The following is a 16303-nucleotide window of genomic DNA, read 5'->3' on the forward strand; positions in this document are numbered from 1 at the left end:
TTCCTCGCATAGACGATTTATTTGACCAACTGCAAGGGGCGAGCTACTTTTCCAAGATTGATCTAAGGTCCGGGTATCATCAGTTACGAGTGCTCGAGCAGGATGTTCCGAAAACAGCCTTCCGAACTCGCTACGGACACTACGAGTTCGTAGTGATGCCGTTCGGACTAACCAATGCTCCCGCAGTCTTCATGGACTTGATGAATAGAGTATGTCGTACTTACTTGGATCAGTTCGTCATCGACTTCATTGATGATATACTTATCTACTCTAGAAGTAAGGAAGAGCATAGCGATCATCTGCGACAGGTCCTGGAAACCCTACGATCGGAGAAGCTTTACGCAAAGTTCTCTAAGTGCGAATTTTGTATCCGAAGAGTCGAATTCTTAGGACACGTGGTTAGCGAAGAAGGAATCCACGTGGACCCATCCAAGATTAAAGCTATTGAGAACTGGTCAACACCGAAGACGCCTACAGAAATTCGCCAATTTCTAGGCCTCGCTGGCTACTACCGAAGGTTCATTCAAAATTTCTCTCGGATTTCGAAGCCTCTTCCGACATTGACCCAGAAAGGCATGGCCTTTGACTGGGTAGAGAAACAAGAGAAGGCATTCCAAACCCTAAAACGAGCCTTGTGCACCGCACCGATACTGTCCCTCCCCGAAGGGATAGAAGACTTCGTAGTATATTGCGATGCATCCAATCAGGGGCTCGGCTGTGTTCTGATGCAACGAGGTAAAGTCATCGCCTACGCCTCAAGACAGCTGAAGACACACGAGGTCAACTACACCACGCACGACCTCGAACTAGGAGCGGTTGTGTTCGCCCTAAAGATCTGGAGACACTATCTGTATGGTACGAAGAGCATCATCTATACCGACCACAAAAGCCTCCAACACATCTTCAACCAGAAAGAACTCAACATGAGACAATGACGGTGGGTCGAGCTACTCAATGACTACGAATGTGAAATTCGTGATCATTTGGGTAAAGCCAACGTAGTAGCAGACGCTCTAAGTCGGAAAGATTATTCTGGTCGAAGAGTCAAGTCAATAACAATGACTATCCATTCGCGTCTCTCCGCACAAATAAAGGAGGCTCAGTTCGAAGCCTTGAAACCTGAAAATATAGCAGGAGAATCCCTGCGAGGAATGGATAAGAACCTACAGGTCAAGGGTAACGGAACCTTATATCTCATGGACCGGATCTGGACCCCGAGACACGGTGGCTTCAGAGACTTGGTCATGAAGGAGGCGCACAACACTCGATATTCCGTCCACCCGGGTTCAGATAAAATGTATCTAGATCTCAAGAAATTATACTGGTGGCCTAATATGAAAGCGGAGATCGCTACCTTCGTAAGTAAATGCCTTACTTGCGCCAAGGTCAAGGTCGAATACCAGAAACCATCAGGTCTACTCCAACAACAGGAGATACCTGAATGGAAGTGGGAGCGGATCACTATGGACTTCATAACCAAGCTACCCAAGACAACGGGTGGGCTTGATACCATATGGGTCATCGTCGATAGATTAACCAAGTCCGCACACTTCCTACCCATCAAAGAAACTGACAAGATGGAGAAACTCACAAGAACATACATCAGGGAGATCGTACGGCTGCATGGTGTTCCTATATCTATTATCTCCGATAGGGATAGCAGATTCACTTCGAGGTTCTGGCAGTCCCTACAAAGCTCCCTGGGAACGAGGCTGGACATGAGTACAGCCTACCATCCTCAGACTGACGGACAAAGTGAGAGAACCATCCAAACTCTGGAAGATATGTTGCGAGCCTGTGTGATCGACTTTGGTAAGGCTTGGGATACCCACTTACCCCTCGTCGAATTTTCCTACAACAACAGTTATCACACGAGCATCAAAGCTGCTCCATTCGAAGCCCTCTACGGCCGAAAGTGCAGGTCCCCTCTGTGCTGGGCTGAGGTGGGTAACACTCAATTAGCTAAAGGACGAGTTCCTGAAAGAACTCTCACAGGTCCAGAGATTATTCGGGAAACAACGGAGAAGATCGTTCAGATCCGTGAACGATTGAAAGCCTCCAGAGACCGACAGAAAAGCTACGCAGACAAACGAAGGAAACCTTTGGAATTCCAGGTGGGAGACCGGGTCCTTTTGAAAGTCTCACCCTGGAAAGGCTTGATACGCTTCGGAAAGCGTGGAAAGCTGAATCCAAGATACATAGGGCCTTTTGAGATTCTCGCTAGAATCGACCCCGTAGCTTACAAACTCAACCTACCCCACGAACTTAGTAATGTACATCCTATATTCCACGTCTCGAACTTGAAAAAGTGTCTATCCGACGAGACACTTGTAATCCCACTCGACGAGATCGAGATCAACGAGAGCCTCAACTTCGTGGAAGAACCTATAGAGATTATGGACCGAGAAGTCAAACGAACAAAACAAAGCCGCATCCCAATTGTGAAGGTTTGCTGGAACGCCAAGCGAGGACAGGAGTTCACTTGGGAGCGTGAGGATCAAATGAAAATTAGATATCCTCATCTCTTTGCTTAGTTGTGCTGTAATAACTTAGCTGCTTGAATCCTAAATTTCGGGACGAAATTTCCTCTAACGGGGGGATGATGTGACAACCCGAAATTTTCTTTGTATAATTTCCACGGTTAAATACGTCAAATAATAATATTCAAAAACATTTCAAATGCATTTTGGCCGGATTTAAACCCGTTTGGTGTTTTATTTTATTTTTCATCAAACAATTTATTAATTGGAAGTGACGTAATTAGTGGCGTGTAATAAACCGGACAACCCAACACCTTAACTAGGTGTTCACGGCCAAACATGGGGTGTTTGGGCCATAAACACCCTTCTCTCCAAGAACTCATGCATACAACATGAGTTTAACCCTTGTCCTCACTTTTTACCACCTTCCACTCAAGAACACAAGTTTTTCTTTCAAGTATCATCATCTTCTTCTTCCAAATCCACCCAAAAATGTAAGTTTTCTTCCTACATCCTTTTAAACAACACTTAATCTAGTGTTTCTACACCTTCTCATCCAAAGGATTCCGATTTTTACTTAGATCTTCAAAGAATCTTCAAATCTTCAAGAACACCAAGAACACATTTGCGTTTTTGGGTCCTAAATCACCTTTACAAGCTTCCTATAAGTAAGTATACTTTTTCTAACTAGTTATTGGCTTAGTATTCATGGATTAAACACCCAAAAACCCCAAGAACATGGGTTTACGGTTTTGGAACATTCCAAAACCGTAAACACCCCAAAGAAGGGTTTTGAAGCCCCAAACTCCTTCCAATGCTTGAGTAATGCACTAAGGACTTACATGCATGAACTAGGAACCCCAAAAACGTGTAAGGATGAGACAAACATGAGTTTACGGTTTGGGAAGGCCTCCCAAAACCGTAAACACATTCTAAGAATGTTTAAGTGCCTTAAAAACCTCCCTATGCTTGTGTAAATGACTAGAACCTTGCATGCATAGCCTAGAACCACCAAAACACAAGAGAAATGAACCAACATGAGTTTACGACCGTAAACTCATGTGTTTACAGCCGTAAACTCCCAAGGGAGTGGTCCAAGGACCGTAAACTCCAAGAAGAGTCCATTTCTAGCCCCAATCACTTCCTAAGCCATGGATTCGAGTCTAGCATAATTCCTTGAGTAGTTTAAGACCTTTGAACACCCAATGGCACCATTACCATGAGCTTACGGCCGTAAACTCATGGGGACAATGGTCCAGAAACCGTAAACACACTAAAGTGTAACCAATTGAAGTGTAAACTCCATAGTGAGGCCATACACTCCTTAGATGCAACCTTTAGCACTCCTTGCACTTGAAACAAAGTGTCTTCATGCATTAGAGTGTCTTTACTTACCTAATTATTGATTAAATAACTAATTAGATACATTTATGTATCACTACATGTTACATAGGATCCGTGTGTGTGTTCAAGTCCTCACTTGACACCTAGCATCCTACCCGACACTTCCATCCACTTAACTCATTGCAGGTGAGTTCATACCCCTTAATCAACCTTTTAAATGTTTTTAAATACTTTTATGGGGGGGGGGGGATACAAGTTGAATCAATCAAGTTATAGTATCAATCACATGTGATTTATAACTTGCAACCAAAAGGATTTTTTATACTTTTAACTGCTTTACCAACAAAACTGCTTTAAATGTTTATCAAACTCATTTTCATGTTAAATTGTTATAAAAATATTTCTAAACTATTTCAAACTCCTTCTGTTCCCAAACCATATCTACACCAATATATTTATATAAGTAAGACTTGAAGGACTTAGGACTGATAGCTCACCTTGCTTCCTGTTCTTATTCGATTGTGGAGTTAGAGTATATTGTTATCTGTCCGACTGTCGTTGAATTCTTAGTTATATATTATATATATTCGTGTTGAATATTAAAGTCTTCACTTCAGTACAATACCTTTGTGTATCGAAGGCATGCAACCAACCTTACTATTTAACTATAATAGGTATAGTTAAGGATTACTACTCGTGTATACTATTACAATGGTACCTACCAGAGTCCGAATAGTTATGAGTCAATACATGTTAAACACTATAAAAAGAGAATACTATATACTATACAAGAGAACACTCTATACACTATACCAGAAAGTACATTATACATTATACAAAGAGAACATACTACAGCAGAATGTGACATACTATCTCTCGATACGACACTTCACTGTGCTATCATCGTGTAACGAGAGTCTCTTGGAGGGAGAGCGGGCATTATGTGTATAGATCTATACGGGACAGACACTCCCACATCCCGACTGCTAGCTACAGTCCGAGCCGACTAGGCCCAGGGGTGACAAAATGTCATATTTCTACAGATGACTCGGAGGGTCATCAGGGATTCGATCGTCAATCAGCATGGTTACATACAAGTTCACATTTCGACCTTTAATTAATACATTAAGAATTAAAGGCAAAACAGACTCCCCGAGGTGTATTGTACATTTAATACTACCTGGAGTCTGCATTTTCATTTCATTAGCTGGCAGTGATGCTGCTGGGGTAAAACACTATTTTCCCAATTACTTTACATGAATGAAGTCTAAAACTATATTTTCCTACTAATAGTTTCTCTGGGAAAACTTTTACATTTTCAAAGGATCAAACATACATACAACCGGGTCTTGGTAGAAGACCACTTTTACTGGAAAACATAGGGTTTTCCTAGGGAGCATACTATTTTCCAACATTGAGATCAAATATTATACTACATGGTTGTAATCATTTTTATACAAGCAATGACACTAAATACTCATGAACTCACCAGCTTTATGCTGATACTCGCTTTCAAAATAACTTGTATTCTCAGGTCATCAGTAGACAGGTGCAGATGCAGCTTTTGAGAAGATGGAGCACATACAAGACTCCTCTTTATTTTGATTATACTTTTGGTGTCTAACAAACTGTACAGAACACGCTTGTATTACAATTATTATATTAATGCAATGGATGTTGTTGCTTGTCTTTACTATTATGCATTGTTATGATACTGTACATGACGTCCTCCACCCCAGAACGTATTCCGCCGTTCTCGGTTTTGGGGTGTGACATCTAACATGATTCCATCCGTGAAATCATTCCAAAAGTGTAGATCTTCAAGTTTCACTAAGAACACCAAGAACACACACTAGTGTTCTTGGACTTTTAGCACCTTTTCAAACTTCTACCTAGTAACTACTTCTATCCTAGAGTATTATAGAGCTTGTTACACTTCTAAACATCAAGAAAACACCCAAGAAACCAAGGATCAAAGGTGTTTATGGTCCAAGTTGTTGTTGGACCGTAAACCCTAAAAAGGGTGCCAAAGGTTGCCCTAGTCCCTTCTAAGCCTTGGAAACTAGCCTAGATCCCTTCCTTGATGTGCGTAGTACTTGAAAACATCATAAAACCATAAACCATTTGGGTTTACGGCCGTAAACCCAAAGGGAAATGGTCCAGGGACCGTAAACTCCTAAAAGGAGTGAAATGGTGCCCTAATCTCTTCCTAAGGCTTAAACATGAAGTAGGAATGCTTCTTGTGATCTTTAAGGCTTCAAAACGCAAAATGGTCAAGAAACATGAGTTTACGGCTGTAAACTCATGGGTTTACGACCGTAAACTCAATGAGTTATGGTCACAAAACCGTAAACTCAAATAAAGGGTTCCCTTGAACCCTAAACTCAATAGCAATGTCCTACAACACTTAGATGCAATCCTTAGGACTTATAGCACTTATATAAGGTGTTTTACATGTCCTAGGATGTCTTAACTTTGTTAATTGGTTGTTTAAAGACTAATTGGATACATATATGTGATATTATATGTTAACTAGGATCATCGTGTGTGTATAAGTCTTCACTTGACACCTAGCATCCTATACATTCCGTTCATCCAAACCACTCGCTACAGGTGAGTTCATACCCCTTAATTAACCTTTTATATGTTTTTAAATGCTTTTATGGGGGGGATACAAGTTGAACTATTATAGTTATTATATCAATCACATGTGATTAATAACTACCAAACAAGTGGATTTCATACTTTTCAAACTGTGTTATCAAACTGTTTTACTTCAAACTGTTTTACAAACTCTTTTACTTATAAAATACTTTTATTAAACTCTTTTAACTTATATTCTGTGTATCTATATGGATATAATTATATAAGTAGGATTGGAAGGACTTAGGACTGATAGCTCACCTTACTTCATGTTCCTTGTTTGGTTGTCGACTTAGGGTATTCAGGTTATTTGTCTGAAGGTCGTTTGAATCCTAGTTATATATCATGTATATGTGTATAGATATAAAAGGTTACTTCTTTCCTTCAGTTCAATGCCTTTGGGTAGCAAAGGTATACAAACATGTTCATATACACAAACAACATTACTAGTAAACTATAATAGGTATAGTTTAAGAAGATACTCTTACTAGAACAATGAAACATACAATGAGTCAGTTCATTCATGAGTAATACATAGTGATGAGAAACAAACATAATACATAGTGAGGAGAAACAAACATAATACATAGTGATGAGAAACAAACATAATACATAGTGATGAGAAACAAACATAATACATAGTGATGAGAAACAAACATAGTACACAGTGATGAGAAACAAAACATACAAGCTAGACAGAGAAAGAACACACAATACAGCTAGCACATACATATACATTACTTACAGTTATGTGAGCCACTTAACGGGGGCATGGCACTACCTCTCATGACCCGTTTTGTATCCAAAATCTCCTTAATTGGGGAGCGTATGAGTTTGTGTATAGATCTATACTGGATTGACTATCCTACACCTTGCTACTCGCTATAGTGGGACTTGCAAGTCTACGGGTGCCAAACGTCATTTCTTACGACGTCTTACATCGTCGTTTTACTATAGAGTCGGTAGCAGGATACAGGCCGATCACATGGTACTTTAAATAACAAATAGTTTAAAGTAATTAGTACAGCAATAGTTACTTAATACAACACTACAATACTATTTCATTTTCCCTTTACATTTACTTTGTGATATTCACACAATAAACAATAATGTAAGAACTATATTTTTGGTTAATGATAGTCAGATTTGGGAAAATACACACTCTTACAAGAGGCACACACACAGATACTAGATGCCTTGGTAGAAGGCTACTTTTAGTAGGAAACATAGGGTTTTCTAGGAGAGTTCGAACAATTACAAACTTTTACAAAACTTATACACTTCAGACTTACAAACACTTTCATACAAATACAGACACTAATATACTTATGATCTCACCAGCTTTAAAGCTCATAAACTCTTTCAAAATAACTTGTATTCTTAGGTCACCAGTAGACAGGTACCGGTGCCAGGTTCTAAGAAGATGGAGCTCGTTCAAGACTCATCTTTTATTTTTGATGTATATTTTTGGTGTCTATATAACTTGACAGAACACACTTGTATGAAATTATATTATTAATGCAATGGATGATATTGTTGCTTGTTTACTACTTTGCATTGTTGTGATACTGAACATGACGTCCTCCACCCCCGAACGTTTTCGCCGTTCTGGTTTTGGGGTGTGACAGATTGGTATCAGAGGATTGTTTATAGTGAATCGAGTGTATCAACCCATAAAAGATATACGAACAGCGGGATTAAAATACTCTGATAAAGAGTTTATACTTTAAAATAATAAAATATTTAACCAAGTATACATACCTGCATTCGTACTAAAATTAGTGTCACTAGGACAGAACAAAAGTATTAGGATTGTTGGACAGCACAAGTAGACTTAGAGACATATGGTCAACCCTGGGAAGATGTAGCCTGATCAACTACATGACCCGAGGAGTGATTAGCATGTGCCTAAGTGTGGTTATGAGGTTGCAACAAGTCTAAAAACTTACCAACACTACTACAACGAGAACAGTAGAACAGAGCATAAACTTAAAATACTATACGAGTATTTTGTGTGGCTATTAATTACTTATCTGAGAACTAAAAAGTTCTTTATTGGTATGTCAATAGTTGCGGGGTGGATACATTAAGGTTATAGGTAACTTGGATGGCATAGACTTAGAATCTGTGATATTTGCTCTACTTCCTGTTCCTTGTTTGGTTGTGGGCTTAGAGTTAGGGTCACTTATTCAAAGGTCTATCCTGTCTAGGTTACCTATGACTGGTATGCACTACGCAAATGTTGGAGTAACTGATAAAGATCATCTTATAATTATCTAGTTAGTTCGTCTATTGATTATTTCCGTATCCCTTTTCTCGCGTAGATATAATGGTTGGATTCCATTTTCCCGGAGACCTGTACTATCCCACCAACGGCAATGCAGGATGGCTGGGAGAAGAGCCAGAAGATGATCACCCAATCCCTTTGGATGATCACGAAGTTGAAGGCTTTTCTGATGGTTCTGACTCAGAGCCTGAAGTCAACAACCTACCCCCAGCTGCTCAAGACCCAAACTTGAACCCTCGTCCAACATTTTAAGGACCCACTCCTCTGTGGGCCACAAACTTGAACAGATGGAGTCAGGAACAGGGTCAACCCATACCCTATAATGGAGACAGAGCTTCTACAACCTCACTGAGGGAGGTTCAGCTGACAGCGTCCTACCCATAATGGTCTGTAGGATTGCTCGGAACACCGAGCAAGGTCGAGCAGCTATCGACCGAGTAGTGGAGATTGACGCCAACTCTGGCGTTAACACGGTCCGCATTCGCCAACTAGAGTCTGCTCATGAAAGGACTCAGGTCCGCAATGCAGTTCTACAGAGGGAACTTGCTGAAACCCAAGCTGAAGTCAGGGAACTTCGAGCTCAGCAAGCAAGATCTGATAGGTGCGTGAGAGACATAGAACGTCTACTGTCGGATTCAAGAACTCACTCTAGTAGTTCTCGTCGCTGTTAGAGTCTCATCGACTTCTCTTTTGGATGTAACCTAGTTAGTGTAAAAACTTTAGTCTAATTTCCTATCTTTGTAAATCTTAGACCCGTTAGGTCTTGATTTGGTAGTAGTCGGTCAAAATTTTCCATCTTGGTTGATGTAAGACTTACTTCTAGGTCATTTTTCCCGAACTCATTACATCTATAATCCCAGTATTTTTGACAGATATCTAATCTCATGGAAATTATATCCAAATGCTTTCGTTTACAATCAATTGTGTTATTCATTTGTGATGTTGGACTATGGAGAGTTAGTTCATGAGTCATTCTTATGTACTTCCTATTAAATTCTTATCAATATCTTCATCTTTCTAAATTTATATTTAAAAGATGCCTCCACGTAAATCGACAAGACGCGATCCTCCCGCACCGACACCACCAGCTCCTCAATTCGACACGGCAGCCGTGAATGCTGTTGTAGCTGCAGTTGTGGCTACAGCCGTGGATCAATATCATTCTATGGGTTCCACTGGGGAAGGAACTCCTGTCCTATCTAATCATGGTGAAATTCCTGTGCGCTCCAGAGAGTGCTCCTACAAGGACTTCACAAACTGCAAACCATTGTCCTTTAAAGGGACTGGCGGAGTCATTGCCCTATCGCAATGGTTCGAAAAGACAGAGTCGGTCTTTGAGATCTGCTCATGCCCGGAGGGAAGCAAGGTCAAGTTTGCTGCTTGCACCTTCGAGTCAAAAGCCCTGACATGGTGGAATAGCCATGTCAAGTCACTATCCCTTATAGTGGCAAATGCTATGCGCTGGGAAGCTCTAAGAGAGCTAATGGTTGAGGAGTACTGCCCGAGGGGCGAAATCTAAAAGCTAGAGGAAGAACTGTGGAGCCTAACCATGAAGGGCTCTAACATAGTCTCCTACACCGCCAGGTTCTGTGAACTGGTGGCCCTCTGTCCCAACATGGTTCATACAGAGGGGAAGAAGATTGAAAGATACATATGGGGGCTGGTGCCTCCATTCCAGGGAAATGTTTTGGCTTCAAACCCCACTACATTTGATAGTGCCAAGCGATTGGCATAGCGGCTCATAGACCATGGGGTTCGTACCCCGGCCGCAACAACAACCCTGGCCATCTCATAACCCGTCAGAACCGCTGATTCCAAGCGGAAATTTTTGGGATGACAAGAGAAAGACAAAGGCTGCCAAAAAGCAGTAGGTCGTGGCAGTTCTTGCTGCGATAGCACCTGCCGTTGCTGCTACGGTAAAGCAGTACGCTGGAAGTTTGCCCAAGTGCAACTTCCACCACGTAGGAGCCTGCCGGGAAATGCAGTGTTTGAACTGCAACAGGAAGGGGCACACTGCCCGTTTCTGCAAAGCTCCGGCGAGGCCAATCACCCAAGTCCCCGGCGCTGGTGTCAGCCAAACTTGCTACCGTTGTGGCGAGGTGGGCCACTACAAAAGGAACTGCCCGAAGGCAGGGAATGCCAGTGGAGTGGCAAGAGTTCTGGCCATAGGCCACGAGGAAGCGGTTGCCGACCCCACAGTGGTCACTGGTACCTTTCTCCTCGATAACTCTTATGCATGCATTCTGTTTGATAGTGGAGCGGAGAGGAGTTTCGTGAATCAAAAATTTGCTCATTTACTTAAGCAAAAATCACGAGCACTTAAAGAACCATTCACTGTAGAAATGGCTAATGGAAAGACGGAGAGCTCTAGCAATATATTCATATGGTGTACCCTAACACTTGATAGCCATTCATTTTCGATCGACCTCATGCCGGTTTCTATTAAAAGTTTTGACGTCATTATCGGAATGGATTGGTTGAGTCATCATCGTGCCGACATCATGTGTTACGAAAAGGTTGTACGCCTTAATCTGTCGTCTGGCGAAACTCTAGTAGTATATGGCGACAAACCTGGCACGAACCTTCATATCATCTCGAGCATTCAAGCTCAGAAATTCTTGCGAAAGAAATGTCACGCATTCCTTGCTCATGTGGTCGATGTGAGCCAAGAAACGAAAGACATTCAGAACATTCCAGTAGTACGCGACTTTCCCGACATCTTTCCAGAAGAACTCCCAGGATTACCTCCACAACGTCAATTCGAGTTTCAAATCGACTTAGTTCCAGGGGCGACTCCCGTAGCCAAATTGCCTTATCGTCTAGCACCTGCAGAGATGCAAGAACTGTCCTGTCAACTTAACGAACTGCTCAGCAAGGGCTTTATAAGACCAAGCTTCTCACCTTGGGGAGCTCCAGTTTTGTTCGTCAAGAAGAAAGACGGATCGTTTCGTATGTGCATCGACTACAGGGAGCTCAACAAACTGACCATCAAAAATCGTTATCCTTTGCCTCGGATTGACGATTTTTTCGATCAACTTCAAGGGGCGAACTTCTTTTCAAAAATCGACTTAAGGTCCGGATATCACCAACTACGAGTGCTAGGGGAGGATGTTCCGATAACATACCTTTTCTGTCACACCCCAAAACCGAGAACGGCGGAAACGTTCTGGGGCGGAGGACGTCATGTAATGTATCACAACAATGTAAAGTAGTAAACAAGCAACAACATCATCCATTGCATTAATAGTATAATTTTACTTACAAGTGTGTTCTTTCATAGCATAAAATAACATAATGAATACTCAAAATAAAAGACGAGTCTTGACTGCTCCGTCTTCACAAAACCTGGTCGTCGTACCTGTCTATTTGTGACCTGAGAATACAAGTTATTTTGAAAGCGAGTATCAGCAATAAAGCTGGTGAACTCATAATTATTTTAATGTCATTGATTGGTAAATAAAACTTGAAATAAAATACTTGTAATTGTTTTGAAGAAAAGATTGTATAAGTAGGAAACCCTAGAAAATCCCATATTTCCTACTAGTATAAAAGGTAGTCTTCTACCAAGACTCGACTGTTTTGAAAGTAGCCTTCTACCAAGACTCGACTGTTCTGAAGGTTTGAACCTCTACATAAGTGAAGGTTTTTCCTTGTACAACTATTATTTTTCAAATCTAATCTACCTCATCGATTATGTGAATGTTACACAAAGTAAAGGTAATAAGGAAAATAATATAATAACTGAAATTGTATCCTTTTGTACTAGGATATTCACGGCGTGGAAACTCGCCGAACAGTACAACCGTAGACACCCGTCGATGTGTATTTTCCCTACTGTAGCTAACAGCCTTGGGTGTGGAATGGTAAGTCCCGAAACGTATGTAATAGTATCTATATAATAGTATCTATGTAAACGTATCTCTGTAATTGTCTCTCTTGTAATGGTATGCATTAGTATCTCCTCATATAGTATGTAATGTATTAGTATTGTATCTCTTTATATATTATGTAATGTGTTCGTATTTCTGTAATTGTATCTCTTCATATAGTATGTAATGTATTAGTATAGACTCATGAATGAACTGACTCTTTTGTGATTCCTTGGACTTGGAATAGTAAGTAGTATCTCCTAACTATATCTATTATAGTTACTAGTAATGTACGTGTATAACCGAAAGTATGCCTTTGTTACCCAAAGGTACTGAACTGACTGATGGAACTTTTATGTCTATATATGTATACATGATATATAACTAATATTTAGACGACATTCGGATGAATAACCGATACCCTAAGGCCACATCCAAACAAGGAAAAGGAATTAAAGAGAGCTAGCCGTCCTAAGTCCTTTTAACATTGCTTATATAACTATACATATATAGGCATGAATTTGACAATATAAAAGTATAAAAGAAGTTTTGTGAAACCTTTGAAAAGTTTAATAACTAAGAAATGATGACTTGATGTCAGTTTCTAAAACGATTTGTAAACAGTTTGTTTGATAAGAATAGTTTTAAGTATAAGAAAAACCTTTGTTTGAAACACAATTGCAACAGAGTTTGAAAAGAAACATACAGTATGTAAAACAGTTTGATGAAGAGTTTTAACATGTAAAAACGTTTGGGAAAGTCCTTTGGAAGTAGTATACTTTGAAAACAGCTAAAAGTGTAGTAATCCATTTGTATGCTACTTATTAATCACATATGATTGATGTACTAACTACCATGATTCAACTTGTATCCCCCCCCCCATAAAGGCATTTAAAAACATTTAAAATCATTTAAAAGGTTAATTAAGGGGTATGAACTCACCTGTAGTGAGTGGTTTGGATGAACGGAATGTATAGGATGCTAGGTGTCAAGTGAAGACTTGTACACACACAATGATCCTAGTTAACATATAATAACACATATGTGTATCCAATTAGTCTTTAAACAACAAATTAACAAAGTAAAGACATCCTAGGACATGTAAAACACCTTATATAAGTGTTACAAGTGCTAAGGATTGCATCTAAGTGTTGTAGGACATTGCTATTGAGTTTGGGGTTCAAGGGTAAACTCCTTTTGAGTTTACGGTTTCGTGACCATCACTCAATGAGTTTACGGTCGTAAACCCATGAGTTTACGGCCGTAAACTCATGGTTCTTTGACCATGTTGTGTTTTGAAGCCTTAAAGATCATAAGAAGCATTCCTACTTCACGGTTAAGCCTTAGGAAGTGTTTAGGGCACCATTTCACTCCTTTGTGGAGTTTACGGTCCTTGGACCATTTGTCTTTGGGTTTACGGCCATAAACCCAAATGGTTGATGGTCATTTTGATGTTTCAAGTATAAGCACATCAAGGAAGGGTCTAGGCTAGTTTCCAAGGCTTGGTAAGGGACTAGGGCACCCTTTGGCACCCTTTTTAGGGTTTACGGTCGAAGGTGTTCTTGCACTGTAAACACCCTTGATCCTTTGATTCTTTGGTGTTTTCTTGATGTTTAGAAGTGTAACAAGCCTTATAACACACTAAGGTAAGAGTACTTACTAGGTAGAAGCTTGAAAAGGTGCTAGAAGTCGAAGAACACTAGTGCATGTTCTTGGTGTTCTTGGTGAAACTTGAAGATCTACACTTTTGGAATGATTTCATGGATAGAATCATGTAAGATCACTAGATTAAGCAAGATATCAACTTGTTAGGGCTAGAAATACTTACAAAGTTGAAGATCTTGAAGAAAAGTCGGATGATACTTGAGAGAGAAATGGGTTTTGGATCTTGAAAATGTGAAAAGTGGTAAATAATGACTAAGTGTCATATTTATACCCTCTTTTAGGGTTTACGGCCGTAAACACCTTTGTTTAGGCTGTAAAATCCAAACTCTTGCAGTTTTGGTACATTATTGTTGCACAATAAACCCTAGGGCATCCTCTCTCCTGACATCTCTTGAAGTACTAACTTTAAAATACTCAAACTGACTCCAGAAAGCTTGAAAGTTAGCAGAAACAGTTCTGAATTCTATTGAAGTGAATGGTTGTACATAATAGAAATTTCGGGTTGTCACATCATCCCCCCCCCCCCCCGTTAGAAGGAATTTCGTCCCAAAATTGGAGTTTAAGTAAATAAGTAGTTACAATTAACTAAGTAGAAAGATGAGGATATTTCAGTTTTATCTGATCCTCTCGTTCCCAAGCAAATTCAGGTCCTCGCTTGGCGTTCCAGCGAACCTTCACTATCGGGATACGGCTTTGTTTCGTTTGCTTGACCTCTCGGTCCACGATCTCTACAGGTTCTTCCACGAAGTTGAGGCTATCGTTGATCTCGATCTTGTCGAGTAGGATTACAAGAGTCCTGACGGCAAGGTACTTTTTCAAGTTCGAAACATGCAGAGGTAAAATATACGTTGCTAAGTTTGTGGGGTAAGTTGAGTCGTGGATGCTTCTTTGCTCTTACTTACTACGTGAGTAGATAAGTAAGTCAGTTACAAGGACAATGATGAGCTGATCCAAGTAAGGATGGCATACCCTATTCATTTAGTTCATGAATACTCTGGGTGCATCTGTCTTATCCGAGGGGTATCACTACGGAATCGTAGCGTCCGCATCGAGTTCGGAAGGTCGTCATCGGGACATCCTTCACTAACACTCGAAACTGGTGATATTCGGATTTCAGGTCCATTTCTGAAAGGTAATTCGTTCCTTGCGGTTGGTCAACCAACTCACCTATGCGAGGCAGAGGGTAATGATTTCTAATGGGAATCTCATCCAGGTCTCCGTTAGTCGATACTCCTACGAAACAATCCGTCTTTCTTCTTGAAGAACAAGACTGGAGCTCTCCAGGGCGAGGAGCTTGGTCTTTCAATTCTATTGCTGAGTAGTTCCTTAAGTTTGACTTTACATTTCTTGCATCTCTGTAGGTGTTAGACTATAGGGCGATCTGGTTACAGGAGTATCCTTCGACTGGATTCTAAGGTTATTCGCATGACGGCACGATCACTCATAGTCTTGAGTAGTATCCGTCCTGAAGTTCATATTAGAAGTCATACATGGTTCATCAATCACAGTCTCGTGTATACGAGTCGTATATAATTAAGATTGAAAAAGTAGTCGAATAAATGATTCTCCTTTAATCTCACATCCAAACAAGGAAAAGAAGTTAAAGCGGAATCATCAATTCTAAACCTATAGAACCCTAATTATATACTACCCTTGCGTATACATTCTTCAGAGATAGATCAACCCTAAGGGTCCTTGTATTGAACTTGACGTACTGTACGAGTGGTACTCCGGGGAGGTTTTTCTGAGGTTTCTTCGGAAAGTTACGAAACATGAGGCACTCTATGCATAAGTACTTCGGAGTTCTGGAATGACGGCTTCACTAGAAAGGCGATTTCAAGAAAGAGATGTGCGCACGAAACTGGTATTGTGCGGATCGAATTGACTCAAGTTGTATGATAATATCGGAATCACTCGGAAATAAAGGCACTAGATTTGATCATAAAGGCATTACAGACAAAACACGAAAGTGCAACTTTTAACAGAGTTACAGTACTTTAGATTAACTACAAGAC

The sequence above is a fragment of the Lactuca virosa genome, chromosome 4, assembly GCF_052849685.1.
Source record: "Lactuca virosa cultivar CGN04683 chromosome 4, Lactuca_virosa_CGN04683_v6, whole genome shotgun sequence".
In the NCBI taxonomy this organism is placed as follows: Eukaryota; Viridiplantae; Streptophyta; class Magnoliopsida; order Asterales; family Asteraceae; genus Lactuca; species Lactuca virosa.